General features: G+C 47.1%; 1 long non-coding RNA gene across 1 annotated transcript; it reads left to right on the top strand.

The window, feature by feature from the left end:
- Positions 1-1,207: 1,207 nt before the first annotated feature.
- On the top strand, positions 1,208-2,175 carry LOC107535218 (uncharacterized). Its single transcript, XR_001603009.2, has 2 exons — positions 1,208-1,475; positions 1,780-2,175. It is a non-coding gene; the product is annotated as an uncharacterized LOC107535218 (long non-coding RNA).
- Positions 2,176-26,654: the final 24,479 nt, after the last annotated feature.

Genomic DNA, 26,654 nt, shown 5'->3' with positions numbered 1-26,654 from the left:
AAATCTCTCCTTCTTAAAACTCCCCAATGGCTTCTCATTTTTAGCATCAAGGTTGAGGGGAAAAAGTTCTGTAAGACTCTTGATGCCCTGGGTACAGAAAAAGTAGAATTCTTCTTGGCAAATAATGACATCATTAAAGGGGGCTTGGGTAACTGTAGCCCAGGGGCCTGCAGTGCCCCTGGGGTTGAGGCAGAGAGGAGGAGATGGCTAGGGTGAAGCCAGCTCATGCAAATTTATTGAAATGAGGCTTTGGGAGCAGGATTGACAAGCTGCCAAGAACAAAGACTCTAAAATGCTCCTGTGTCCCACCTCCCCAACCCTCTGGCTCCTGTTGATAGTTTTGGGGGGGGTGGCTAGAGGAGAGGCTGTCAGGAATGGAATCTCAGTGAATTAGGAAAAAGAACCCATGCTTTTTTCTTTTTTTTTCTTTTTTTTAATGTTTTTATTAATTTCAGAGAGAGGAAGGGAGAGGGAGAGAAATAGAAACATCAACGATGAGAATCATTGATAGGCTGCCTCCTGCACACCCTGTGCTGGGGATAGAGCCTGAAGCCCGGGCATATGCCCTGACCACGAAATTGAGCCATGACCTCTTGGTTCATAGGTCGATGCTCAATGACATGCTCTCATTTTTGGCCTCTGTAGGGCCACTTTAATAAATTAAATAATTTGTTTACAATGATAGTTTTGTTTACAATGACATGGTGAATAGTCAGAACTCAGAACTCAACCTGAGATCGAGAGCCTTAACAATATCTTCACCCATCTTGTGCTTCTCCCTTATGATATTCTCTAATTTTTCCTCAGAGGTAATTACTGAATTTTGTGTTTATTATTCCCTTGACTTTTATTATTTTATTTTATTTATTTTATTTTTTTAATCCTCATCAGAGGATATTTTTTTTTCCACTGCTTTTTAGGGAGAGTGGAAGGGAGAGAGAGAAACATCGATGTGAGAGAGACACATCGATTGGTTGCCTCCCACACATGCCCTGACTGGGGCTGAGGATCAAGCCTGGAACTGAGGTATGTGCCCCTTGGCCAGAATCGAACCTGAGACCCCTCAGTCTGTGGGCCTATGCTCTAACCACTGAGAAAAACTGGCTAGGGCCCCCTTGCCTTTTAAAATAAAATTTTATTACTGTATCAGGCAGGATAAACTAGTTAGATGCTGCAGTAACAATGAAGAACCTCAGTGGCTCAGCTCAACACAGATTTATCTCTCACTCCTGCCCACTGCACATTCGGCCGGACAGGTTGCAGTGGCCATCCTACGATGCTGCTATTCAACACTAACATCTTGGGTTTGCTTTGGCAGGGGAAGAGGAGAAGGACTCAAGCACCCGTTCTTAGATGTTCCTGGCCCAGAGTGACACTGAGCACTTTGGTGACCGTTCATTGGCTCAGGCTTTCCCGACTTTCAGAAGGAAGTATACCTAGAAAGAATGAAGAGCGAGAGGACTTGCTGAGCTCTGGTGATGTTACCATAACCATGTATCTGTAGAGGCCTAAATAGTGTTTTTGATTTTACTTGTTGGTGAACTTTATAGACAGGGCATCATGTTATAAGTGATCTTTTGAGATTAACTTTTTCACTTCCATTATGTTGCTAAGATTCATCCACACATGGAGCTGTGGTTTCTCCTGTGTCATTGCCATCTAGTCCTTCACAGAATGCCTCTTCCCCATGTACCCATTTTCTTTTCATAGGGCATTTCAATTGTCTGACTTTTTTTTTTTTTTTTTTTTTTCCATTATGAACACTGCCACTGTGAACAGTCTCTTCTTGAAATGTCACTTGGATTTCATCATCCCAAACTGCAGACTGAGCTACTCCCTGCTCAGAGAGTTCTGTGCAGCTCCTGCCTCAGCATTCACCGCCCCAGGGCCCAGGCATCCGGCTTCTCAGCAATGGAAGAAACCTTCCTGCCATTTGACAACCCCCTCCTTACCCCTCCCTTCACCCACTGGCGCCGGTAAACTAATGAGCAAGGATATTGCTCTTCTGTGTGCAGCAGCTCTGCTTCTCCAAGTGCTTACAATAGGAGGCAGGGCCATTTTACAGTTGAGGATAGCCTGTCAGTGGTCAGGACTTTTCTTCCTTTTTTCCAATGTGTATTAAGCTTCAGCTGCCTGTTGAACCACAGAATAACTCAATAAATTACAAAGTAGACAGCTCTGTATTTTCTCTGTGCACACTCTGTTGGGCTGGGACCACAAAGGGACCTGCCCTCAAGGTGCTCATGGTCTAGATGGGGAAACAGGGACTTAGATGCAGTATTGTATTTGCTGAAGTATAGGTTTGCAGGTGTGCATATCTCATTGTAATTTTACAAGGATTTAAAAAATCTAAGTATTTTTAGTCATATATCTCTATCTGTCTCTGTATGTATGTATGTATGTACGTATGTATTTATGAAATGTGATTGAATTTATGTAAATTCAGCATCCTCTATCTTGGAATAGAATAGGAAACCAGATCTTGATTGGTGGGTTAACATTTTTATAGATCATAAAGTTCCTAAGCTAATATTCTGTTTTCAGTTCTTCTAGTTGTGGCCACTTAAAAGTTTCCCTAGAGAGATGGGGTAGATATAGCTTTTAGTTGATCTTTTGATTTTCTCCAAGTCCTTATCTTTTTTCTCTCTGTTGCTGGTGGACCAAAATATCACTGCATTCTTGAGAAGTTAATATTGAGCTTGACCCTAATATTATAGCAATGCCTGCACTGTTTTTGAGCCATGGTTTACATTCACATAGAAAATGTGTAATGTAAGGAAGTTGCCCACATTCTGTTGCTGACCCGTGAAGTGGCTTGTTGCTATTGCTTTAATTAAGAATGCCTACAGGATGTGACACTGGAGTTTTTGCTATGACTTTATGATGTCTTGGGCTGCCCTCTCCAGCTCCTCATCAAGAAGGCATCATTATCTTATGCACCCCCAAATTCAGCACATGCCAACATGGGCACCTTCATGCAGGCATGATTTCCAGAGGAGGGTGGATCTAACTCTGCTTGTGTAGGAAGCACTGTCGGGGAGAATTCATAGGGAAGGTGGTACAACAGCAGAGTGTTGAAGAACCAGGTGGTGTTAGCCAGGAAGAGAAGGGGAAGCTGGAATTTCAGGCCAAAGGAACAGCATGTGCAAAGGCACAGAGACATGACAGGACATGGTGTCTATAAGAGACAGAAGGCAGTTCGCAGTGGCTAGGACAGAGGGACATTCAGGGAATGAGATATATGCTTGTGATGGCATTACCTGTACCTAGCAATACCTTTGGTTTTCCCCTTAGTCTAGGTCCATGCTCTCCAGAAGTTAGGGAAGGTGGCAGAGACCTTGCATGGCAGCACATGATGGATTTTTTTTTATTGCAGTAAAATACATATAACATGAATTTTAACTATTTTTTAAAATGTACATTCAGTGGCACTAAGTGCATTCACAATGTTGTGTAACTATCATCACTATCTATTTCAATAAGTTTTTCATCTTCTCAAGCAGGAACTCTTTCCCATTAATAACTCCTCTTCTCCCATGATCCCTATATCCCCAGCCCCGGGCAACCACCATTCTGCTTTCTGTCTCTATGACTTTGCCTATTCTAGGTACTGCAAATCATACAATATTTGTCCTATTGTGTCTGGCTTATTTCACATAACATGATGATTTTAAGTTTCACCCATGTTGTAGCACATATCAGAATTTCATTTCTGTTTATTACTGAATAGTATTATCATGTGATGGGACTTTGACTTTTCTCTGGAAGCACTGGCATGCTGGGCAGTGTCACATACAATGACATTAGGTACCTGTTGCTTTGCATACTCTCTGGTCCAAGTGTGGGAGGAGGGTGGGACTTGCAGGAGATCTGTGGCAATGGTTCAGGAATGGAATTCTGACTCTTCCAGCCTGTTAGCCTCACTTTCCCCAGGAAGCTTTTCTTTTCCTTTGAAACCTTCAGGGCTCTTTCTGTCTTCTGAGTATCCACAGCTAAATTTCACAGTCTCTGCTGTCTGTTAACTTTTTGACAGTTGAGGACTTGCCCCAAGCACTCCAGGACCCTCAGTCCTGGTCCCTAGTTTCTCCTCCTTCTGTTCCCCCATGGCATAGCCAGTGCATGGCTAAGGCCTCAGTGGACATGAGTTGGGGCTCAGGAAGAAGAGTTACCCCCAGGCATCAATGGCAGGTGTGGTCCTGGAGAGTCAATTTCTCTCATCCTGCCTCTCCTCTCTGTTGGTCCTTGGGCTGGGTCAGGCTGCATCCCTCCAGCCTACACCTCCATCTCCTAATGCCCCTGGCAGGTCTCATTTCCAGAGCTGGGGTTGAAGGAGACAGAACAAGCCCCAGGGGTGTTGATAATAGGGTTATAATCCAGTGGGATGAGGCTGAGCTCTCTGGAGTCTCATAGCATTTTTCTAGCCCTGGCCACTTTATTACCGTATTGCTGAGTGATGAGGCTCAGGGGAGCCGTGGTTCCAGCAGCCTCTCCCACTGTCACACAACTGCTTGCGATTGATCAAACTACAATTGGGCCGAGCAAATTCCTACTACTTCCTGTTCCCTGCCTCAGTTCTCCCCAGCCTCTTCCTCTCCAGCTCCTCAGGCTTCCCCTCCTGGCAGCAGAGATTGGGTCTCCATAGCTCAGTGGGCCTTGGGAGTGTGAGCTGCAGGCAGTTGATGCTGATTGAAGGGACTGCAGACTTGGGCTTCAGACCAAGACTTCTTCATCCTCATCATGTAACCTTGGGTCTCAGTGTTCTCAGAACAATAAGAGGCTGGAGCACTTGTGCTCTGAGTTTTCTTTTGGCCCGGACTGCTCTGTGACTTAGTATTTTTTTAAGATCTCAAAGCAAATTGCATAGCATTTTCTTCCAAGATTGTGACAGTGTGAAGGAATTGGGGGGGACAGTGGTGACCCCAAGTGCTGAAACCTCAGGCAATAAGGGCATCCTTCTTTCTCCTCCAGGAAGTATGTAGCTAACCCTAGGCCAGTGGGCTGCTGACTTTCCTCAAAAGCTGCCTAAGAGTCCAACCTATTAGGTCAGAGCTGTGGGGCAATCAGATGACATTTTTTTTTTTTTTAAAAAACACTTGATTAAATGTATTGAGGTGACAATGGTTAATATGCACATATAAGTTTCAGGTGTGGGTTTCTATGTTACATGATCTGTATATTGCTCTGTGTGCCCACCACCCAAAGTCATATCTTCTCCTGTCAACATATATTAAGATGCCCCCCCCCCCCACTCCCTTTCCTCTGGCAACCACAAACACTGCTGTTTGTGTCCATGAGTTTCAGTTTTATATCCTACATGTGAGTGAAATCATATGGTTCTTAGCTTTTTCTGACTGACTTATTTCACTTAGCATAATATTCTCAAGGTCCATCATGTTGTTATAAATGGCAGTATTTCATTCTTTCTTATGGCTGAGTAGTATTTCATTGTGTCTACGTACCACATCTTCTTTATCCAGTCCTCTATTGCAGAATACTTTGGCTGTTTCCATGTCTTGGCCACCATGAATAATGTTGCAATGGACATAGGGGTGCATATATCTTTGAGAGTACACGTTTTTGAGTTTTTTGGGTATATACCCAGAAGAGGGATTGCTGGGTTGTATGGTAGCTCTATTCTTAATTTTTTGAGGAATTGCCAGACTGCTTTCCATAGTGACAAGTCTACATTCTCACCAGCAGTGAATGAGGGTTCCCTTTTCTCCACAAACTCTCCAACACTTTTTATTGTTTGTCTTGTTGATAATAGCCACTCTAACAGGTGTGACGTGGTACCTCATTGTAGTTTTGATTTGTATTTCCCTAATTGCTAGTGAGGTCGAACATCTTTTCATATATCTATTGGCTGTTTGTATGTCTTCTTGGGAGAGGTGTCTGTTCAGGTCCTCTGAACACTGTTTGATTGGGTTGTTTGTTTGGTGTTGAGTTTTATGAGTCCTTTATATATTTTGGAAATTAAACCTTTGTCGGAGCTACTGTTTGCAAATATCATCTCCCATCTGGTTGGCTGACTCTTTGTTTTGCTGTCAGTTTCTTTTGCTGTGCAGAAGCTTTTTAGTTTGATATAGTCCCATTCATTTATTTTTTGCCTTTGCTTCCCTTGCCTTTGGGGTCAAGTTCATAAAATGAAGGTCCATAAGTTTGGTACCTATGTCTTCTTCTATGTAACATTGTTTTGGGTCTCACATTTAGGTCTTTGATCCATTTTGAGTTAATTTTTGCACATGGGGACAAACTGTAACCAGTTTCATTCTTTTGCATGTGGCTTTCCAGTTTTCCCAGCACCATTTATTGAAGAGGTTATCTTTACTCCATTGTGTGTTTCTGGCTTCTGTGTCGAAAATTATTTGCCCATTTACATGTGGTTTTATATCTGGGCTCTCTATTCTGTTCCACTGATCTGTGTGTCTGTTTCTGTTCCAATACCATGCTGTTTTGATTATCGTAGCTCTGTAGTATAATTTGAAGTCAGGTAGCTTGATACCTCCAGCTTCATTCTTTTTTCTCAGGATTGCTTTGTCCACTCTCACCACACTTATTCAACATAGTTCTGGAAACCCTAGCCAGAGCAATAGGCAAGAGAAAGAAATAAAAGGCATCCAAATTGGGAAGGAAGAAGTAAAACTCACTTTTTTGTGGATGACATGATTCTATATATAGAAAACCCTAAAGACCACCAAAAATTATCAGAAACAATAAACAAATACAGTAAAGTTGCAGGATACAAAATCGATTCAGATGACATTTTGACTCAATAAGCTCTCCCCATGAGAGAAAGGTGGCAGAGCAGAGAACCTAGTTGTCACTTCTAGCCCATCTCAGATTGCTGGATTTCTGCCATGCTCTAGAGCTCTCTGGGGAAGAGCATTTCACAGATGAGGGAATTTGCCAGTCTAGGGTTTTATAATCACCACATATTCTAGTGAGAAGTTGTCGGTGATTTATCTTTCTTGTAAGCCAGTGAAAATACTAACTAGAGAGCGGCTGTGCCTCATTTTAGAAAGATCCGAAGAACAATGATTTTCTTCACAATGACTTTTTTCTGCCCACTGGAAAATGCTGTCTCTGGTCTTATAAGTTTGCCAGCTCCTCCCTTCTATCTGCCGCCATGAGCCTCAAACAGCAGGTGATGGAGACAGTGCTCTGGCCATCACACAGTTCTCCTGGTTTGAAGATCTATCATGCTCCCCAAGGAAGAGGGAGGGGAGCCTGGACTGCTCTGCAGTGGCCCCAGGGGCCCTGGGGTTCTCTCACCTCTGGCATCTCAATGATATCACATACAGAAGAGTGATCTGAACTGGCCCTAGGAAGGAGACTTTAAGGAGGATGGGCTGGGGTGCCATGAGGAAAACTGGAGTGATGGGGGAAAGAAACATGGGTTCTATTTCTAGTTGTGTCACTAACCATTGCACAACTGCAGACAAGTCTCTGCCTCTCTGCTCTTCAGTGATAGCCCCACCCTCCCACTGTACTGGTGTTGAGAGGATACAAATGAAGTAGGAATTCTAAAGTATATGGCATAGAGTTCTACCCCCAACCCCTGGTCAAAACATTCAAACTTGTACCCAAAGCCCATCATCAAACCTCCTGAAAAAAAAATCAGATATACAAGTTATAACTTTCAAAAATAGACAAAGTTAGAAGGAAGTTTTTATAACATGTAAAGATGCAGTTCTGCAGAGCAAATGGGATAGATGAAATAATTGGTTTGCTACACCTCTCTGCTGCTTTTTTTTTGTTTTGTTTTTTGTTTTTTTAAATACATCTTTTTTGATTTCAGAGAGGAAGGGAGAGGGAGAGAGACAGAATCATCAATGATGATAGCGTCATCATTGATCAGCTGCCTCCTGCATGCCCCCGACTGGGGATTGAGCCCGCAACCTGGGCATCGAGCCTGCAACCTGGGCATGTGCCCCGACCGGGAATTGAACCGTGATCTTCTGGAATCCTAAGTTGACGCTCAACTGCTGGGCCATGTGCAGCTAGGCTGCTGCTTTTCATTTCCTAATTTTACCATAGGCAGCCACCAGTTGAGTGCCTGCCTGGTTGGCCACTTCAGAGGGGTGGATTGCTTGGGGGCTGTGCAGAGGACACGGGCATGCTGGGATCAGGGGTGCCCCACGGACTCCAACCGGCTGCCTGGATGTACGTGCGCTATATCCAACCAGCACTGGGAGGGCTGAGGGATGTGGTTTCTCCAGGCATCCTGATGGTGAGTCCTGCAGCACCCCCCCAAATACCATAGATAGTAAGGGAGCACCGGGTAGACTCCTCCACTGGCCAAGATGGTGCAGAGGGAGGTTCTTACACCAAATGTGCCAAAAGCTAGAAAAATGAATGGACAGGGCCTGAGTGTGATGAAAGGTAGCAAGATAATTGGATAGAAAAAAAGCTTCCCCTCCCTATCCCTGTAAGAACTGCAAGCTTGAGCAGGAAGGGGAGATGGTCTTTGAAATAGGAGTCCACCATTCTCCAAGGTCAAGTGGCACTTGAATAAAACTTCTTTCTTTTTGCACTAGCACCTGCCTCACGTGTTTGTCTTTCATTGCATCAGGCAGCTGAACTCACGTTTTTTGGTTACAGTATTTAGAGACCACGACAGGACAATGTGGACCTTGGTAAGTCCCAAAGGGCCCAGGCTAGGGTCCCAGCTGCCTGTGGCAGGCCAACTCCAGAGCAGGACTGTGGGGATTTCCCGGCAGCTGCTGAGAACTTTTCTAGGGGAATTTCTTTGCACTCCTTCTCAAGGTGTCAGCCAACTGAAATGCTTGGCTAGTGAAAGAAAATGGGTTTCTGGGGAGCAGACAGACTCCAAGACTGGATAAGTCAAACTGGCATTCACACTGGGGGTCCTCTATCCCCAACACTCGGGCTTTGTGCCACTTGGGCTTTGTGCCACTTGGGTCCAGTTAGGACCATTGTGGTACTGGTTGGTAGGCTATCCCTGCCTCTTGGACTTCATGCCACTTGGACCTCATGCCACTTTGGGCTTTGTGCCATTTGGGTCTGGTCAGGACTGTCGTGGTATCAGTTGGCAGGAAGTAAGATGCTAAAAGTTGCTTGTGAGTGCTTATTTGGAATAACGGAATTATGGACCCAAATTTTGTTCATATGTTCCCACTTTGTCTGGGGTCTTTCTATGGTTATGGTTTAAGGTTTGTATTTTCATGCCATCAAGGGTTGTTCTGTTTTGACTCCTGAAGGAAGCCCACTGGGCTGAATTTTAGCAGATTGGTCCATGTACAGCTGTGATCCAGTGACCAACGAGTGGTTTTCTATTGTAACAGTGCTTGGCCTATGTATCTGTTAGACTATGGGGAAAATGGCCCCTAAATGGCTCCTTAAATTACTAACTACACCATCATACAATTGTAATCGTTTTGCCAACAGTCAGGGAAATGGGACAAAATCCCTTATGTCCAGATGTTTGTGTCTTTGTACAATAAGGATTTGGTAAAGAAAGGGAACAGAGAATTGGCTTCAAAACCCCTCCCTGATGGTAAGACAGGAAGAGAAGAAAATGAGGAGATGAGTGTCCTTCATGCCCTGAACCCGGGGACCCAGGATTAGCAGCAGGAAGCTTTCTCTGTCAACACCCCTGCTGCTAGATATTCCTGAGACAGGGCCCAGAGGGGTGACAGCCACCCCTATATGATGAAGGAATAGTTTCCCCCTTGAAGGCCCAGCAGGGCACCCATTCTGTTCCGGGAGCATCCCTATCCCGAGCAGGACAATTCCCTTTCAGGCAATGTCCTGTAGGGGGGATAAACCAGGAAGGCCAGCCTGCTGGCTACTATGGGCCCATACTCCATTTTCCACTCAGATTTACTGAATTGGGAGAATTCCAACCCTTCATATAGGGAGGGTCCTCAGAAAATGGAAGCTCTTATCGCATCCATTTTTGCCACTCACTATCCAAATTGGGCAGATGTACAGGTTCTCCTTAACATTCTGCTGATGACAGATGAAAGGCAGCTGGTTATAGACAAGGCTAGTGAAGAGGCTGGCTGCCTCCATCAAGATAATCCCAATGGGCCCTGGTCAGTTTTGCTCAGTGGTTAGAGCACTGGCTTGCGGACTGAAGGGTCCCAGGTTTGATTCTGGCCAAGGGCATGTAACTTGGTTGCAGGCTCGGTCCCCAGACCCAGTTGGGGTGCATGCGGGAGGCAACCAATCAATGTGTCTCTTTCACATTGATGTTCTCTCTCTCTCCCTTCCACTCTCTAAGGATGGAAAAAAAATCCTCAGGTAAGGATTAAAAAAAAAAAGAGAATCCCAACAGGATCCCCAACCCAGCCAGGGCATTTCCCTTGACAGAGCCCAAATGGGACCTGAATAGTGGGGATCTAGCCTCCCTAGAACATTACAAAAGGTGCATATTGGAAGGACTTAGGAAAGGATGCCTAAACAAAAGAGCCTGAATGTGATACTGGCCATTCAAAAAAAAAACAAACAAAGATTCTTCTGAATTTTTAGAAAGGCTCTACCAGACCTATGGAAAGCACACCGATGCTGACCCACAGGCACATTCAGGTGGTAAACATGACTTTTATTGGGCAAAGTGCCCAGCTGAAGCTCCAGTGTTTAGACAGGGCATTGGGAATGAATCCCTCCCAGCTGGTGGACACAGCCTTTAAAGTTTACCATGCCCGGACGGCCTGTGGACTGAAGGGTCCCGGGTTTGATTCTGGCCAAGGGCACGTACCTGGGTTCCAGGCTCCATCCTGGCCCTGGTCAGGGCATATGTGGGAGGCAACCAATCAATGTGTCTTTCTCACGTCAGTGTTCCTCTCTCTTGCTCTCTCTCTGAAAAGCAATGGAAAAAATATCCTCAGGTGAGGATTAAAAAAATAATAATAAAAAATAAAGTTTACCATGCCTGGGAAACAAGGAAATTAAAGCAGGCCCCTGTTTTCTAAGAAACAGTTCAGGGAAACCAGAAGGAGAGGTGGGACCCAAAAGTAAAGGGAAAGACCCACTAGGTCTCAATCAACATGCTTATTGCAAAGAAGAAGGCCATTGAAGAAAGGACTGCCTGGAACTTAAAAATTAAAAATAAGAAGGATATAAACCCTCACCAAAAAAATGTTAGAAAGGAATGACAAATCTGATCACGAGTGAGGAGGCCCAGGGGCTCCCCTAGACAATTCCCGATCTATTACTGTTTCCCCACAGGAGCCCTGGGTACAACTGACAGTGGGGAACAAGCTAACTGACTTCCTCGTAGATATGGAAACTACATACTCAGTGCTAAGTACAAAACTAACCAATAAAAATTCAGCTGTGGTGATGGTTACTGGAGTGACCAGACGATTACAAAAACAGGCGTTCCCTCAACTCTAGAATGCCAGCTTGGGGATCAAAAGCTTACGCATAGTTCTCTCTATACCAGACTGCCCCATTCCGTTGTTGGACCGAGATTTACTTTGTAAATAGCATGCACAAATAACTTTTTCCCCTGAGAAGCAGCAACTATGTTTAGGAGTCCCTTTGGAACATGCCCTCCAGCTGCAGGTGCTCCTGATTTGCCCAGAAGGACCCGGAGGTGAACTCTTCCCACCCGAGATCTACAAGCAGGTTGATCTAGCTGTTTGGGCTGATGGAACCCTGGGAAGGGTGGTTAACACCCAACCTGTAAAAATTAACCTAAAAGAAGGGTTGTGGATCCCAAGAAAGGAACAATACCCCCTTAAAAAGCAAGCTTTAGAGAAGAACTCAACCAGTATTGCAGAAATTCTTAAAATCAGGATTAATTTGGCAGTGCCAGTCTCTCTATAACATTCTCATTTTGCCAGTCAAAAGGCCTCACTCTGATGACCCCTGTTCACTTCAGAACTCTCCCAGAAGATAGGCAGGCACTACATGCATGGAAACTACATGCATCTTGGAGACTCCAATCTACAGGAAGACTGAGAAAATGAACCACGCAGTAAAGAAGGCCCTGGAGAAAATAAGCCAGGAAACACATTTGAAATGGGACCAGGCACTCCTTATTGCTTTGCTTCAGATTAGGGTAGTGCCCCTTTTGAAGTAGTTTATGGGAGACCCTTCCAAGTGTCTGTTTTAGAAGCACCCCCTTTAGATTTAGAATATGAATTAAAAATTAAACAATATGTACAACATTTAGGGCAAACACTAGCAACTTTGCACAAATTTGCTCATTGCCAGTCTATCTACCCATCTGACCAGCCCTTATGCCATTCTAGCTGGGAGACTGAGTCTTACTAAAGACCTGGAAGACTCAGGGTCCTGAACAGCAGTTAGCCAAGCAATGGACCAGTCCCTTTGACATCCTGCTGACAATACACTCTTCCCTAAAGCTCATAAGAATCAGGCCTTGGATCCACCACACATGGATAAAGTGAGTGCTGCCTGAGGAAGACTGGGGTCTTGCTGCTGCTGTTGATATTGCAAGGAAAAGCTGGACCCGCACTCCTGAAGATTTAAAATTCCTCTTTTGGAAGAGAACAGCACCTCCCAAAGCTAAGTGACAATGTTACTTTTTATTTTATTATTTCTTTTTGACAATTGCTATGCTTTATGCTCAGGTTTGGAATGATAATGCCTTTGTCTGCATTTCCCAGATAGTGGCTTCCTTGGCAAACTTATCCTGTTGTTGGGTGTGCCACCCAAAGCCCTGCTCAGGATTAGATAATAGGGGTCCTTTAGTCTCTCCAGTTTCTGATTTCACTACAATTTCCCCTGCACTACTAGGCATATCCCTCACTAAACACTTGTCTACATAATAGGTCTCACTTTGGAAGCCCATCTGCACCATCTCCTGAAATATGAAGCAGTCTACCAGCTTTGCCTGTTCAGCAGTGCCGTCCTCTAGACACCACGTTTGCTGCCTTCTGAAGACAGCAATCCTCCTCCCTGGTGCAAGGGCTCCCCTCCATTCTTGAACCCTTCTTCCTTTAGTAGATAGTGAGAATCTCTGGACCCGGGGATAGGTGAGACTAGGCCCCTTAACAGCAGGAAGAAACTGCAGAACCTCGATCCATTTTCCCTTGTAAGATTACAGGGGTCCAGAGTGGTTTTTTTGTTTGTTTTTCTTTAAAATATGTTTTTACTGATTTTAGAGAGAGAGAAAGGGAGAAGGTGAGAGGGAGAAACATTGATGTGAGAGAGAAACATTGATAGGTTGCTTCCTGTACACACCCCAACCAGGGACCAAACCCACAACCTAGGCATGTGACCTGATGAGGAGTTGAACTGGTAACCTTTCAGTGCATGCGGTGATGCTCAGCCAACCAAGCTGCACAGGCCAGGGCAAGGGTCCAGAGCTCTGAAGGGGGAAACTGTTACCATAGGCAGCCATCAGTCGGAGTGCGGGCCTGGTCACAGAGCATGAATTTAAAGAATCATCCTGACTGAAAGTCCACTGCTTTAGCTCTTGGGAACTTTAATGTTACTATAATGTTAGTGACTTGTTCTCTCCGTGTCAAACAGCCATTGCTAAAGACCTTTGCATGTTGTGACATGGTGTCAGTTCCTGCCTGTTCTGGGCTCAGTAGGTTCAGTCCTATTTCGAGTCTAATCTCCGAGAGCCTGGAGCGTACTGGTGCTGCTCTGTCCTGCACCCCCATTGCTTAGGGCCAGCCCCATCTTGGAAAAATCGTATATAGCTTTCCCTTCACACTTCTGCAAGGTGGTTCATGCCCGCCTCTTTCACTGTCTTCCTTCTATTGGTCTCTGCAGTTCTCTTGTCAGCAGCTGCCCTGACCCTTTTCCTCCATCAGCTTCCCTTCCTGCCTCAGGCCTCTTTTCCGGAAGCAGGGCTTTGCTTACAGGGTACCCTGGCCATGGGGCTTGGGTTCGTAGAGAGCCTAGAAACCAGGAAATAGCATTCCTTGGCCAGAAACACGCTGCCGCTATCATTTATATATACAATTTTTAAAAACATAGGTGAATTTATAGTTGTTCTGTATCCCACAGTACATTATAAACATTTCCTCTTGTCATTGCAAGTTCTTTAATATCTTAAGGTCTTTACTCTCATTTACTTAGTCTTTCAATGTTATTTTCAGTTACTCATAATTAGAGGTAGCCTGATGGCATAAAGCTTTGCCCACACTTTAGATTGTATCTTTAAAAAAATTTTATTTAAAAAAATGTTTTAAAAATTTATTTTATTTTTGTTCAAAATATTACAGATGTCCCTTTTTCTCCCCAGTGACCCATTCCATCCCACCCCACCTCCCTCTCCAGTCCCTCTCCACACCATTGTCTGTGTCCTTGGGTTGTGCATAGATGCATATAAGTTCTTTGGTTAATCTCTCCCCCTCCACCCACCCACCCTCCTCCATTCCTCTGAGATTCATCAGTCTGATCCATGCTTCCATGTCATTGAATCATTTCTGTTCATCAGTTTATTAAGTTCTTTAGATTCCACATATAAGTGAGATCATGTGATGTTTGTCTTTCTCTGCCTGGCTTATTTCGCTTAGCATAATATTCTCCAGGTTCTTCCATACTGTCCCAAATAGTACAATATCTTTCTTCTTTATAGCTGCATAGTATTCCATGGTATAAATGTCCCACAGCTTTTTAACCCACTCATCTCCTGATGGGCACTTGGGCTGTTTCCAGATCTTAGTTATTGTAAATTGTGCTGCTATGAACATAGGGGTGCATATATTCTTCCTGATTGGTGTTTCAGGATTCTTAGGATATATTCCTAGAAGTGGGATCACTGGGTCAAAAGGTAGTTCCATTTTTAATTTTTTGAGGAACCTCCATACTGTTTTCCATAGTGGTTGCCCCAGTCTGCATTCCCACCAGCAGTGAACTAGGGTTCCCCTTTCTCCACATCTTCACCAGCACATGTCGTTTGTTGATTTGTTGATGGCAGCCATTCCTACAAGTGTGAAGTGATACCTCATTGTGGTTTTAATTTGCATCTCTCTGATGATTAGTGACGTTGAGCATTCTCTCATATGTCTCTTGGCATCTGTATGTCTTCTTTGGAGAAGTGTTTATTCAGGTCCTTTGCCCATTTTTTAGTTGGATTGTTTGTCTTCCTCTTGCTGAGTAGTATGAGTTCTTTGTACACTTTGGAAATTAGCCCCTTATCAGATACATCCTTGGCAAATATGTTTCCATACTGTGGGGTTCTTTTGTATTTTGAGGCTGTTTTCTTTTACTGTGCAGAAGCTTTTCAGTTTGATGTAGTCCCATATGTTTATTTTTTCTTTTGTTTCTCTTGCCCTAGGAGATGTATCAGTGAAAATTCCACTATGTGGGATGTCTGTGACTTTACTGCCTATGTTTTCTTCCAGGATTTTTATAGTTTTGCGACTTACATTTAAGTCTTTTATCCATTTTGAGTTTATTTTTGTGTATGATGAAAGTTGGTGGTCTAGTTTCATTTTTTTGCACCTACTCGTCCAATTTTCCCAGCACCATTTATTGAAGGGGCTGTCTTTTCTCCATTGTATGCTCTTGCCTTCTTTGTCAAATATTAACTGACCATAATGGCTTGGGTCTATTTCTGGGGTCTCTGTTCTGTTCCACTGGTCTATATGTCTGGTGTTGTACCAATACCAGGCTGTTTTGATAACAATGGCTTTGTAGTACAGTTTGATATCCGGTAAAGTGATCCCTCCCACCCTGTTCTTTCTTCTCAAGATAGCTGCAGCTATTTGGGGTCTTGTTTGGTTCCATATAAGTTTTCAAAATGCTTATTCTAGATCTGTGAAATATGCTGTTGTTATTTTAATAGGAATTGCATTGAATCTATACATTGCTTTGGGTAGTATGGACATTTTAATGATATTAATTCTTCCAGTCCATGAGCATAGTATATTCTTCCACTTGTTTACATCTTCCTCTATTTCTTTTTTCAGTATCTTGTAGTTTTCTGATTACAAGTCTTTTACATCCTTGGTTAAGTTTATTCCAGGTACCTTATTTTTTTAATTGCCATGGTAAATGGTATTGTTTTTTTAGTTTCTCTTTCTGAAAGTTCATTGTTGGTGTATAATGATGCCACCAATTTCTGGATGTTGATTTTATATCCAGCTACCTTGCTGAATTCATTTATCAAATCTAGTAGTACTCTGATGGAGTCTTTAGGGTTTTCTATGTACAATATCATGTCATCTGCAAATAATGACAGTTTTACTTCCTCCTTTCCAATTTGGATACCTTTAATGTTTTCTTCCTGTCTGATGGCTGTGGCAAGGAAGATAGATGCTAAAATCCTCACTAAAATACTAGCAAACTGGATCCAGCAATACATTAAAAAGATCATACACCACAACCAAGTGGGATTTATTCTGAGGATGCAAGGCTGGTATAACATCTGCAAATCAATAAATGTGATACATCACATGAATAAAATGAAGGACAAAAATCATATGATCATATCAATAGATGCAGAAAAAGCATTTGACAAAATCCAGCACCCATTTCTGATAAAAACTCTCAGCAAAGTGGGAATAGAGGGATCATACCTCAACATAATAAAGGCCATATATGACAAACCTACTGTCAACATCATACTCAATGGGCAAAAACTAAAACCATTTTCCTTAAAAACAAGAACAAGACAGGGATGCCCATTTTCACAACTCTTAGATTGTATCTTTAGGAAAGATCCTACAAAATAATGACAAGGTAAAAACTGGAGCCCTTGGCTGCTGATATCTATCTAGATCAGCCACTTGCACCCCGACGACGGTGGGAGTATATAGCCCTCACTCCCGGCCCCACCCACCACCAGCAGCTCCTAGTATGTTGTGAGCAGGGGAGGACCCCAATGATGTTTTAGACAGCAAGTGACTTTATTTCCTCTAGTCAAGAGTTCCTTGGTTACAAACTCTTTGGTTCCTTTAGGAAACTCCTGGTTGGGCCCCAGATACAGGCAGCAAAATGTTGAGAAACTAGAAGGCTTCTGACTTGTTAGGTCAAGTTCCTGAAATGCTATCAGACGTGAGGTTTGACAAACATAACAAAATGGCTCAGGGTGATAAGTAGTGAACATTTTTGTAGGTTCTTGCTTTACAGTTTGCTGAACTGTTTTCATGTACATCTTCATAATCCTTTATAAACTAAACTGCAAGCCAGATATCATTATTATCTACATTTTTCAGAGGAGATGGCTGAGGCTCAGAGACACTAGGGTAGTGCTTCTTAAAATGTAATGTGCATATAAGTTATTGGGGTCTTATTGAAACACAGATTCAGATTCAAGTGATTTAGGGTGGGGTACAAGATTTCTGGTTTCTAACAGATGATGAGGTGATGTCGATGCTGCTGGTCCAAAGACCTCACTTGAGAATGAGCGTGCCAGGAAGTTGGCCAGCTCCCACATGTCCCGAGTAACTGAGTAAGAACTCATGTTTGTCTGACCCCAATGTTTGAGCTCTGTATCTGCCATTCTCACCTGTAATTTTGCAATTCATCCACTTACCTTATAGGAGACCAGAGAGGGGGAGGCTTTAGCTAGAAGGACAGGAAGCTTTGTTTAGGGGAGGGGGCTGCTCTCACCAGGACCAACACCTCTTCCGGGCTTAATGAAGAAGAGAGGCATGGAGGGGGCTGTCTTGGGGGTAGTAAAGCACCACAGCAGGGCAGCCATCAGTGGGTCTGTTGGAAAAATTAATTTTAAGGATTAAAGAGGATTTTGTTTTTATTGTTAAATGACTAATTTATGTTTAAATGAATTTAAATGTGGTACATGGTATGCATTATTAATAACTGCTCCTTTATACTTTTTAGTCCCTTCATAATTGTTATATTAAAACACCACATGCACCCTGGCTGGTTTTGCTCAATGGTTAGAGCACTGGTCTGCACGCCAAAGGGTTGTGGGTTCGGTTCTCAGTCAAGGGCATGTACCTGGGTTTCGAGTTCACTCGCTGTACCCAGTCAGGGTGCGTGCAGGAGGCAACCAATCGATGTGTCTCTCTCATATCAATGTTTCTCTCTTTCTCTCCTTTCCACTCTGTCTGAAAAGTATTAACAAAACAACAACAAAAAACACCACATGGGCCCTGGCTGGTTTGGTTCAGTGGTTAGAGCATTGGCCTGCACCCCTAAGGGTCTCAGGTTCGATTCCTGGTCAAGGGCATGTACCTGGGTTGCAGGTTCAATCCCTGGCCCCAGTCAGGGTGTGTATTGGAGGCAACCAATCAATGTGTGTCTCTCACATCAATGTTTCTCTCTCTCTCTTCCCCTCTCTAAAAATAAAATGAACAGGTTCTTGGGTAAGGATTAAAAAAAAAATAAAATTAATCGAATACTCAAATTGATTTTCTTCCAGTCTGTTTGCTCTGCTGTGCAAGTCAAATGCCTGCCTCCCCACCCAGCCCAGTACATCAGCTTCATGCCAGGGCTGGGCAGCTTAGCCTGCTGCATGGGTCTCTGCGATAGGCCTGGGGAGCCACAGGTGCCTCGTTTCAGCCTTGGGAAATTGGGAAGGGTGGACCCAGCCAGGTCTCTGAGCCTGAGACTCAGTGCTGGGCTTGGAAATGGGACAGGCAGGAAGAGACATCACTCTGGTCCAAAGGAAACACCTGTGCTGAGCTGAGAGGCATAACCCTAGGGAACACACCTGGGACCATCATTAAATGACATTACGAACCTGGATACATTTTTTCCATTCTCTGAACTCAGTTTCCCTATCTGTGGAATGGGGAGAGGCAGATGGAATAAGTCCCTCCTGGTTCTAGCGCTGGCCTTTGGCTGGACTGGCCTTCTCTGGGGTCTGACCACCTCCCCACACCCCTGCCCCAGCCAGCCAGAGGCCCTGAACTGCCACTCATCAGCTGTGCAGTGGTGGTGGGCAAGACACTTAACATCTCTGAGCCTCAATTTTCTTACAGGTAAGATTAGAATGATAATACCAGTGCATGAAGAGCGATTAGCATGCAAGAGGTTTACTGGGATCAAAAGCCATAAGGGGAGGGACAGAGGGAGAAGCAAGATGGGGCAAGGGAGAAGGTGGGCTGTGATGGGTTGGGACTTTAGTGTTCTTTGCAGTGTTGTCCTGAGTTGGAGCAAGAGGGTTAGGCCTTTATCCCCTGCTTTGACTAGCCACTGAATGCAGCTCCCCATAGAAGGGCAAGGTCTTGGGCAAGGCACACCTCTCTTCAGTGAGGGAAGGTACTCACTTGTAGCCTGGCAGTCTTAACATCCCCACCAGAGGGGAGTGTCCCACCCTGAAGGGGGCCTGCTCAGGGTGCCTTCTACACACTGCAATCGAGGGAGGCTGGTGTGAGGGTTCCCTGGAACAAGGTCATGAAGCCTGGTGGGGAGCAGCTCCCTGCAAACAGCAGTTACTCGGTTCAAAGGCCTTGGGGACTCTTTCTTTCCTACCTTTACACCAAGACACTCCCAAAGTCCTGCCTCTTAATTCTTAAGTATCTACCTTTGGACCCCTCCATCCCACTGCATCCTCTCACCTGAATGACCTCAACAGCCTTCCCTGTAGGCTCCACTCCCAGTTTCACTCCCCTCCAATCCATCCTTCCCACAGGGGCCAGAGGGAGTGTCCACAAATTCAGATCTGACTATCTACCTCCCCTTAAAACCCTTTGAAGTCCAGTCATCCTCCATGGCATTCAAAGGTCTTGGGTACTTAGCCTTGACACCCTGCCCTGCCAACTGTCCCCAGTACACCCTGCTCACCATCCTGCTACTCCCTCAACAGTGTGGGTGCTTTGTTATTTTTCTGTCTGTGCTCATGTAGTCCTCCCTCCCTCCCTCCCTCCCTCCCTCCCTCCCTCCCTCCCTCCCTCCCTCCCTCCCTCCCTCCCTCTTTCCTTTATTCCTCCCCCTCCTTTCCTATCTTCTTTCCCCTCCCTTCCCCTCTCTTCCCTCCCTCTTGCATTCAAACATCATCCATGTGATCAGCACATAGTCCCTGAATCCCTGCCATGGCCAGGCCTGGGCTGGTGGGTGCTGAGGACCCAGAGGTGACTCAGACCCAATTTGCCCCTACCAGTGCACTTCCTACTCCCTAGGCCCCCCTCCTGTGCCCAGTGAATTCCTATGTATCCTCTAAGGGCAGCAGCCATTCCATCACCTTTTTTTGGAGAGCTCCATCCATCTGATGCCAGCCCAGGTGACTGCAGCAGGCCCCCTCCTCTCCTCTGAGGCCAGGGCCAGGCTCCTTGGGCTACTGATAATTAGCTCTGTGACCCTGCCAGCTTCCATCCCCCAACCCTGACACAGTGTCCACTCCAGGACCTGGAATCTTGGCATTTCTCTATGGATCTGACCATGTGCCTGTGTGCTCACAGCCTGTGAGTTCCCCGAGGAGCATGGCACAGGGCACACCCTCTGAGTGGGAGCTGAATGGTAGGTCTTTCCCCTGAGCTGTACACACTTCCAGGTGTACAAACTTCCCCTGCCCCACTGGCCTCCCAAACTATAAGTCCAGTCCTTCCTCCCAGTAATAGGCAGGGTAACCTTTCTGCCCAGACCCCCAACACCCACCACTCCTGCTGCCCCTGGCACCACCTCTTCCTGAGCCCCTGTTGTGTGACTCTGCTGGACTGTAGATCCCCAGTGTCCATACTGGCCATAAATCTGTGCCTCAGTTTCCTTATCTGTAAATGAAGATCATCCTTGTTCCTACTTCCCTGGGTTGTAGAGAGCCTTCACTAAGAAGGTACTTGTGATAGGCTTGTGGACAGGAAAGCACTTCCCCGTGTTATAGGCAGGTGTGATTACTGTAGAGAAAGCTGATGTGGAAGGACTGTGGATTGACCCAGGCCCTCTCAACAAGCTGGCCTGGCCCCTGCTCCATGAGCTGAAGGACCCTGGCTAGCCTGGGGACAACTCCTTCAGTGTCCTCCCAGCATTCTTAGGATGGATAGAACAGATAGTACAGGTCCTTGAAAAGATAGTACAGGTCCTGGCCAGTGTGCCTCAGTTGGCTGAGCATTGTCCCATGCACCAAAAGGTAGCCAGTTCAATTCCCAATGCCCGGGTTGTGGTTTCAACCGGAGGCAACTGATTGATGCATCTCTCTCACATAGATGTTTCTCTCTCTCCCCCTCCCCCCCTCTCTAAAATCAATAAAAACATATTTTAAAAAAAGATAAGGCATGCTCAAAGGCAGCAATTGCAACTCAGAGGTCAGAAGAAAGCCTCCCACAAGAAGAGTGCAGTGCTGCCAGGGAGGGAGCGAGCTTTTTTCTGTAGCAGCCCCACCTCCTGCCCCACCGGACCCACTAGGGAGCCCTGAGGGGAGGGGAAGTGGCACCTTACAGAGTTCCCCTTCCCTGGACTTTCCCCAGGCAGCCTCAGATGAAGTAAGGGGACTTGTGGTGAATCAGGCCAGCCCCTTTTCTCTGGAGTCTATTTCCCCCCTGTAAATGGGGCTCATAAGGTTGTCTCTGCCTGGTGGCACGGTCAAGGGCAATGTAGTCCTATTGGGGAGGTGTGCTGTGTCCTTGAGGAGGAGCAACTGACTTAGATTTTCCAGGAGGAGGTTTTATAAGGTCAGCTGGTATGTTTATTTTCCCCAGCCGTGTTGACTTCAGGGTCCCAGAAGGAAGCTTGACAAGGGAGCAGTGTCCCTGATAGAGTAGCTTGAGGTTAAACCTAGAATTCCAGTTTCTTTCATCCTTTCTTTTGCCCAGGGAGATGGAAGGAGCAAAAAATTATTCTCCTTTACAGATGGGAAAACCAAAGCCCCAAGGATCCAATTCAGCTCTTATAGGCCAGCAGGGACCCCCAGACATCTGATGGGGAGAGTGGTGAGTAAGGGCACAGGCCAGGTTGGGGTGGGGGATGGAGAGGTCTGAGAAAAGTAAGCTCAGGCATGGAGGAGGGATGGGAAAGCACTAGGCCTGCAGTAGGTCCCAAGCAGCCCCTCTCCCCACCTGCAGGGCTCTAGGCCCTTGAATCCAGCTGGGAAAGGGGTGGGGGCATAATTTTGACTGTTGAATCTTCTCCATTCCCTTGTTACAAGCTCTGGTCCTGGACCAACCAGAAATGGCAGAGAGGATTAGTCCAATCTTTGCTTACAGTTATGGGGAAAGGGGGTGGGAGATCGAGGGAGGAAGAGACAGATGCTGTTCAGAGTTGTTCAGCTAGAGTCTGAGTGGAGGCTGAGTCAATGTCTCCTGATCCCAGCACCATGCTGCCAAACCAGCCAAGTCGGAATCCCCAGCATGCTCTATCGTGTGCTAGGGCATGGGCATCAGGAGAAGGGGATCGAAGTGGTTCCTGGGTGTAGGGTGCCACGTGGCAGTCTGGGAAGCAGTTAGAGGAACAACGGGTCACCATCTTCTGCTTCAAACTTCCAGGGTCAGCTCAGAGCCACCAAACTAAATCCCTAACTCCTTGTGGTGCCCACAAGGACCTGTTGTTCTGGCCCCATGCCACCTGTAACCCCATCTCCAATTTCCTTTTTCTCCCATCTCTCACCGCAAGTCCTTTGCATGTGCTAGGCCTTCTCTCTGGAGCCCCCAACTTTTTCGTGCTAGGCCAAATGTCACATTCTGTAGGAAGCCTTTCCTGACTCCCAAGAACAGACCAGGCCTCGACCTAACAGCCCTATAGCTCTTCACAGTACTTGTCCCAGCTGTAATTTACATTTCTTTGTATGATGGTTTGATTTCTGTCTGTTTCTTTCTCCAGACTTCTGATATGTGTTCTCCTCACCTGGCACACTGCCTGGCATGGACTAAGCCCTCAATAACTCTTCATGGAAAGAATGAAGAACAATGGCTCTTAGTTCAAATCCTGGAACTCCACACTGAACCTTGGTTCTCCCTCTCTGAAATGGGAATGATAATACCAGGATTGGTATGAGGATGATTCAATGAGTGAAAACTCCTGACACATAGTCAGTTAAGAGTAGAGAGGAAGAGGGAGATTGGAGTGGGCAGAGGGTAGTCAAGGAAGGCTTTTTAAGGATGAAAGGATTTAAGAGGTGAATAGATTGCGTGGAAGCCAAGTAGTGGTGGGGACAGGTGGAGAAAGGCTTAGAGGTGGGGAGATGGGATGAAAGACAGCAAGGAGATAGCCTGGCTGGGTGGGGGAATTTTTTCTGAACCTTTTCAGTCTGACCCAGGAAGCTAGAGGTTTGCCCAAGAACAGACCAGGCCTCGACCTAATAGCTCTATAGCTCTTCACAGTACTTGTCCCAGCTGTAATTTTACATTTCTTTGTATGATGGCAGGAAGGAAATGCCTACTGCCTCCTGGGACTCCATGTGGGGAACTCAGCCTGGGCTAGACCTGGCTTGGTGACTGGATCTGGGACACTGCCAAGGTTTTCCCCACTGGCCTGTGGAGATGGCTGAAAATAGCACAGGGGCCCTGGGTGGGCATCTGCAAGGACATTGACCCAGCCCTTGTGGCAGGAAACAGCAAGCTCCCAGCTTGTGGTGAAGGAGCTCCTTCCTGGAGCTGCCCACACTGGCCTTGCTCCTGGCCTCAGGCCCCCAGCTTACACTGCTCTGGCAGGAGAGAGCAGTTCCTCCAAGTGGGCCTGTTCATTATTCATGCCTTGCTTCTCTGTAAAGCCTGCTGGAAGGCAGAGGTGGCAATAGCTACTGGTCATTAGCACAAGGGCAGGACACAAGGGGCTACAAATGGGACCTCCATACCTGCCTGGCTCTGTGCAGAACTGCTGGATAGAATGTCAAGGCCTGGGCCTGCTGAGGGGAAATAAATGACTTAGACTTATGGTCATTGCCTCTGTGTGGCACACAAGCTTGCCCCCATACTTGGGGAGGAACATAAGGCTCAGAGAGGGCATGCCATTTACCTAAGGTTGCAAAGCAAAGCTGGGGGCATACATTCTCAAGCACAGGCACAAAGGCTGTGTGACTCCCAGAACAGAAGAGTGAGAGAAATGGATGGAGCATAGACTGGGGTTGTGGACTGCTTGGATGTCAAGGACTCTAGGGAAAGGCTGTTTGTCGCTGTTTCGCTTTCCTAGGGTCCACCTGGGAGCCCTGGGAAGACTCCTCAGGTGTGTTGAGCCAGAACAGTCAACAGCCATGAGCTCATCTCCCTAGAGGCCCCCAGAAAGTCTGGTAGGAAGGCAGAAGGAAAATGATCAGGCAAGGAAGGAACTGAAAAACAGTAAGGGACTTTGGGATGGGCCACAAAGCCAAACTCAAGTGTGGGGAAGGAAAAGGCCATTTGCTAAATACCTACTGTGTGCTGGGTCATTCCTGTGCATCATTCCTCATGAATCCTTCACCAACCCCATTGGTGGCTGAGTGTTTTTATTTCCACTGTACAGAGGAGGACACTAAAGCTGGAATTGACATGGGGTATGCCTGACACCAAAGTCTGGAGTTTTTACAGAGCACCTTGGGTATGTGGGTGCCCAAGTCTGGCCCTCCTTGGACTCATACCCTGGTCACAGTGGAGTCTGGGTTTCTCCCACTTCCAGCTCTGGTCAGCAGGGGGAGGCTGTTCTGCATCTGGCTGCAGAAATGGGGAGCAGATGGAGAGAAGAGGAGGTCTCTTTCAAAAGCTCCTGGATTTGGGAAGCCCTTAGCTATACCTCTGTAATGGCTGAATGATGGGGAGGGCTTCTGCCTAGATCTGCTAAGTGGTAGTCCTGCTGCTGCCCCAAACAAAGTTGAATCTCCTCAACTCAAGGCTCTTATAGCTTCTCTTCCCCCCAATACACCCCACCTTCCTTATTTCCTACTTTCAGACCTTTGCACATGCTCTTCACTTGGCATGAAATGCCCTTTATGTTCCTTTCTGCCTGGTCAACTCTTACTCATCCTTCAATTCCTAGCTTCAATGTCACCTCCTGCAGAAGCTCTCCTGGACCTCCTCCATTCCCAAAAGTTCCATCATACCTCTTGCTGTCTCATTTTTTGAGGGCAGGAATGTGTCTAAATCACCTGTGTCTCCCCAGTACCTAGCACAGGGTGGGGCACATAATAGATGCTTAGTAAACAAATGGGGGTGGTGAATGAGGAAGATGAAATGCTCATGCACTTGCCCTATTCAGGATCAGGAGTCTAGGGGTGCACTTTAGTTCTTAGGGGTGTTACGAGGGCCCAGGGAGATCTCGGATGTGAAAGAGCTCTGCAAACTGTAGTGTTCTATCCCGGGTAGGTCCCTGTAACTCTTTGCCTTGTTCCACTGAGGAGGAGGATGGAGAAGGAAGGTTAAAGAATGAGGGAAGGGGCAGACCAAGCCTGGTGAGGGTGGGGTGATGGTGGCCCAGCTCTCAGAAGCAAGGAGTGGGTAGAATTCTGGGTGCTGAGGGCCTGCCTTGGGTCTCCCTCTCCTATGGGATCTAATACTGTATCAGAGGTGGGCATGGTCTCAGAGATGATAGAAGCCAATGTCCTTCAAGGAAGTGTAAACTGAGGCCCAGAGAGAGCCAGGCATTTCCCCAAGGTCACACAGCAGGAGCAGGAAACCACCTTATGAGCTCTGTCCTCCCATCATGACAGGTGTCTTCACCCTGGTCTCAGATTCAGACATGTTTCCCTGATCCCTCCTCCCAGAGCCACGCAGCCCCATCGCCCATCCTGCAAGTCTCCCACACCACCAGCCATCTCCTAGGCTTAGCCACCAAGCACTGAGCGCCCCCTGGATGGGGTGGTCTGGGCAGCTTCTGACCGCCGCTCTCCTTGACTCACCTCCAAGCGGGGAAGGCCGGGCTCAACGGCTGCGCACCACGGCCCGGGCTGCGTCACCACCCTGGCGGCGGGGAGGCCTTCCTTCTTGGTGCCCCAGGTGGGGAAGGTCGAACTGGTGCGCTATCCCTTTAAGCTCGAGCGAGATGGGGGTAGTTAGAGATAGCTGAGGCTACCACTGTACGTCGCAGGAGCTAGGAGTGGCGGAGGGAGAGGAGAGCTGAGCGGGTGGCGGGCCCGGGGCACCGAAATCCAGCGCCTCCGGGTCCTCTCGCCGCCCAGTGCGCGCTCAAACCCTGGGCCCGGCGAGCGGCAGGCGACGCCCAATGTAATGCGGAGAATGTGAGAGGCGTAGGGCTGCGGGGAGCTGGGGGCGCCGGAGAGGCCGGCAGCAAGGTAGATAGGAGAGAACGGACTGGGATGGGCTGGTGGTAGGGCGGGGCAGGTAGGAGAAGGGAGAGGAGGCAAAGAAGGGGCGGCGACAGAAGAGGATGCGAGAAGGAGCGGGAGAGCACCGGGCTGCGGGCGGCGCAGGCCACTAAGGGGGAACCGGAGCATCTCGGAACGAGCCGCGCAGCCCGAGTTGGGAGCCCCGGCTGGAAGCGCAGCCATGACTTGGCGGGGCGTGGTAACGAAGCAGGGACGCCAGAGGGGCTACCTCAGGAAGCTGTAGGGGATCTGAAGTGGGGCCAGCACGGAAGGGGAGGGAGGTTCACTCTGCGGGGCCGCGGGCAGCGCTTCGGGATCCGGAGGGCCCGGGCACCGGGCCCTTGGGTGCGGCTGGGGGGTGCGCGCGCTCGTGAGCGCCCAGCGGGAGGGAGTGCGCGTTAGGGATTCTACGGGCATCATTGCGCGGAGAGCAGGAGGCAGGAGCGGGCGCGCTGGGGAGCGCATGGGCCTTCCCGCGCACACGCACAAGCACACGCCGGGCGCGCACACACAGGCTGGGCACGCGCACACACACGCCGCGCGCACGCCCTCTCTGATCGCTCGTTGCCTTTGCCACAATCTCGGAGCTGAACCCTGCGGAGCGGGAACCGAGCCGGAGCGGGAA

Source organism: Miniopterus natalensis, chromosome 1 (genome assembly GCF_054644295.1).
Source record: "Miniopterus natalensis isolate mMinNat1 chromosome 1, mMinNat1.hap1, whole genome shotgun sequence".
In the NCBI taxonomy this organism is placed as follows: Eukaryota; Metazoa; Chordata; class Mammalia; order Chiroptera; family Miniopteridae; genus Miniopterus; species Miniopterus natalensis.
This window is presented reverse-complemented; position numbering and strand designations above follow the sequence as displayed.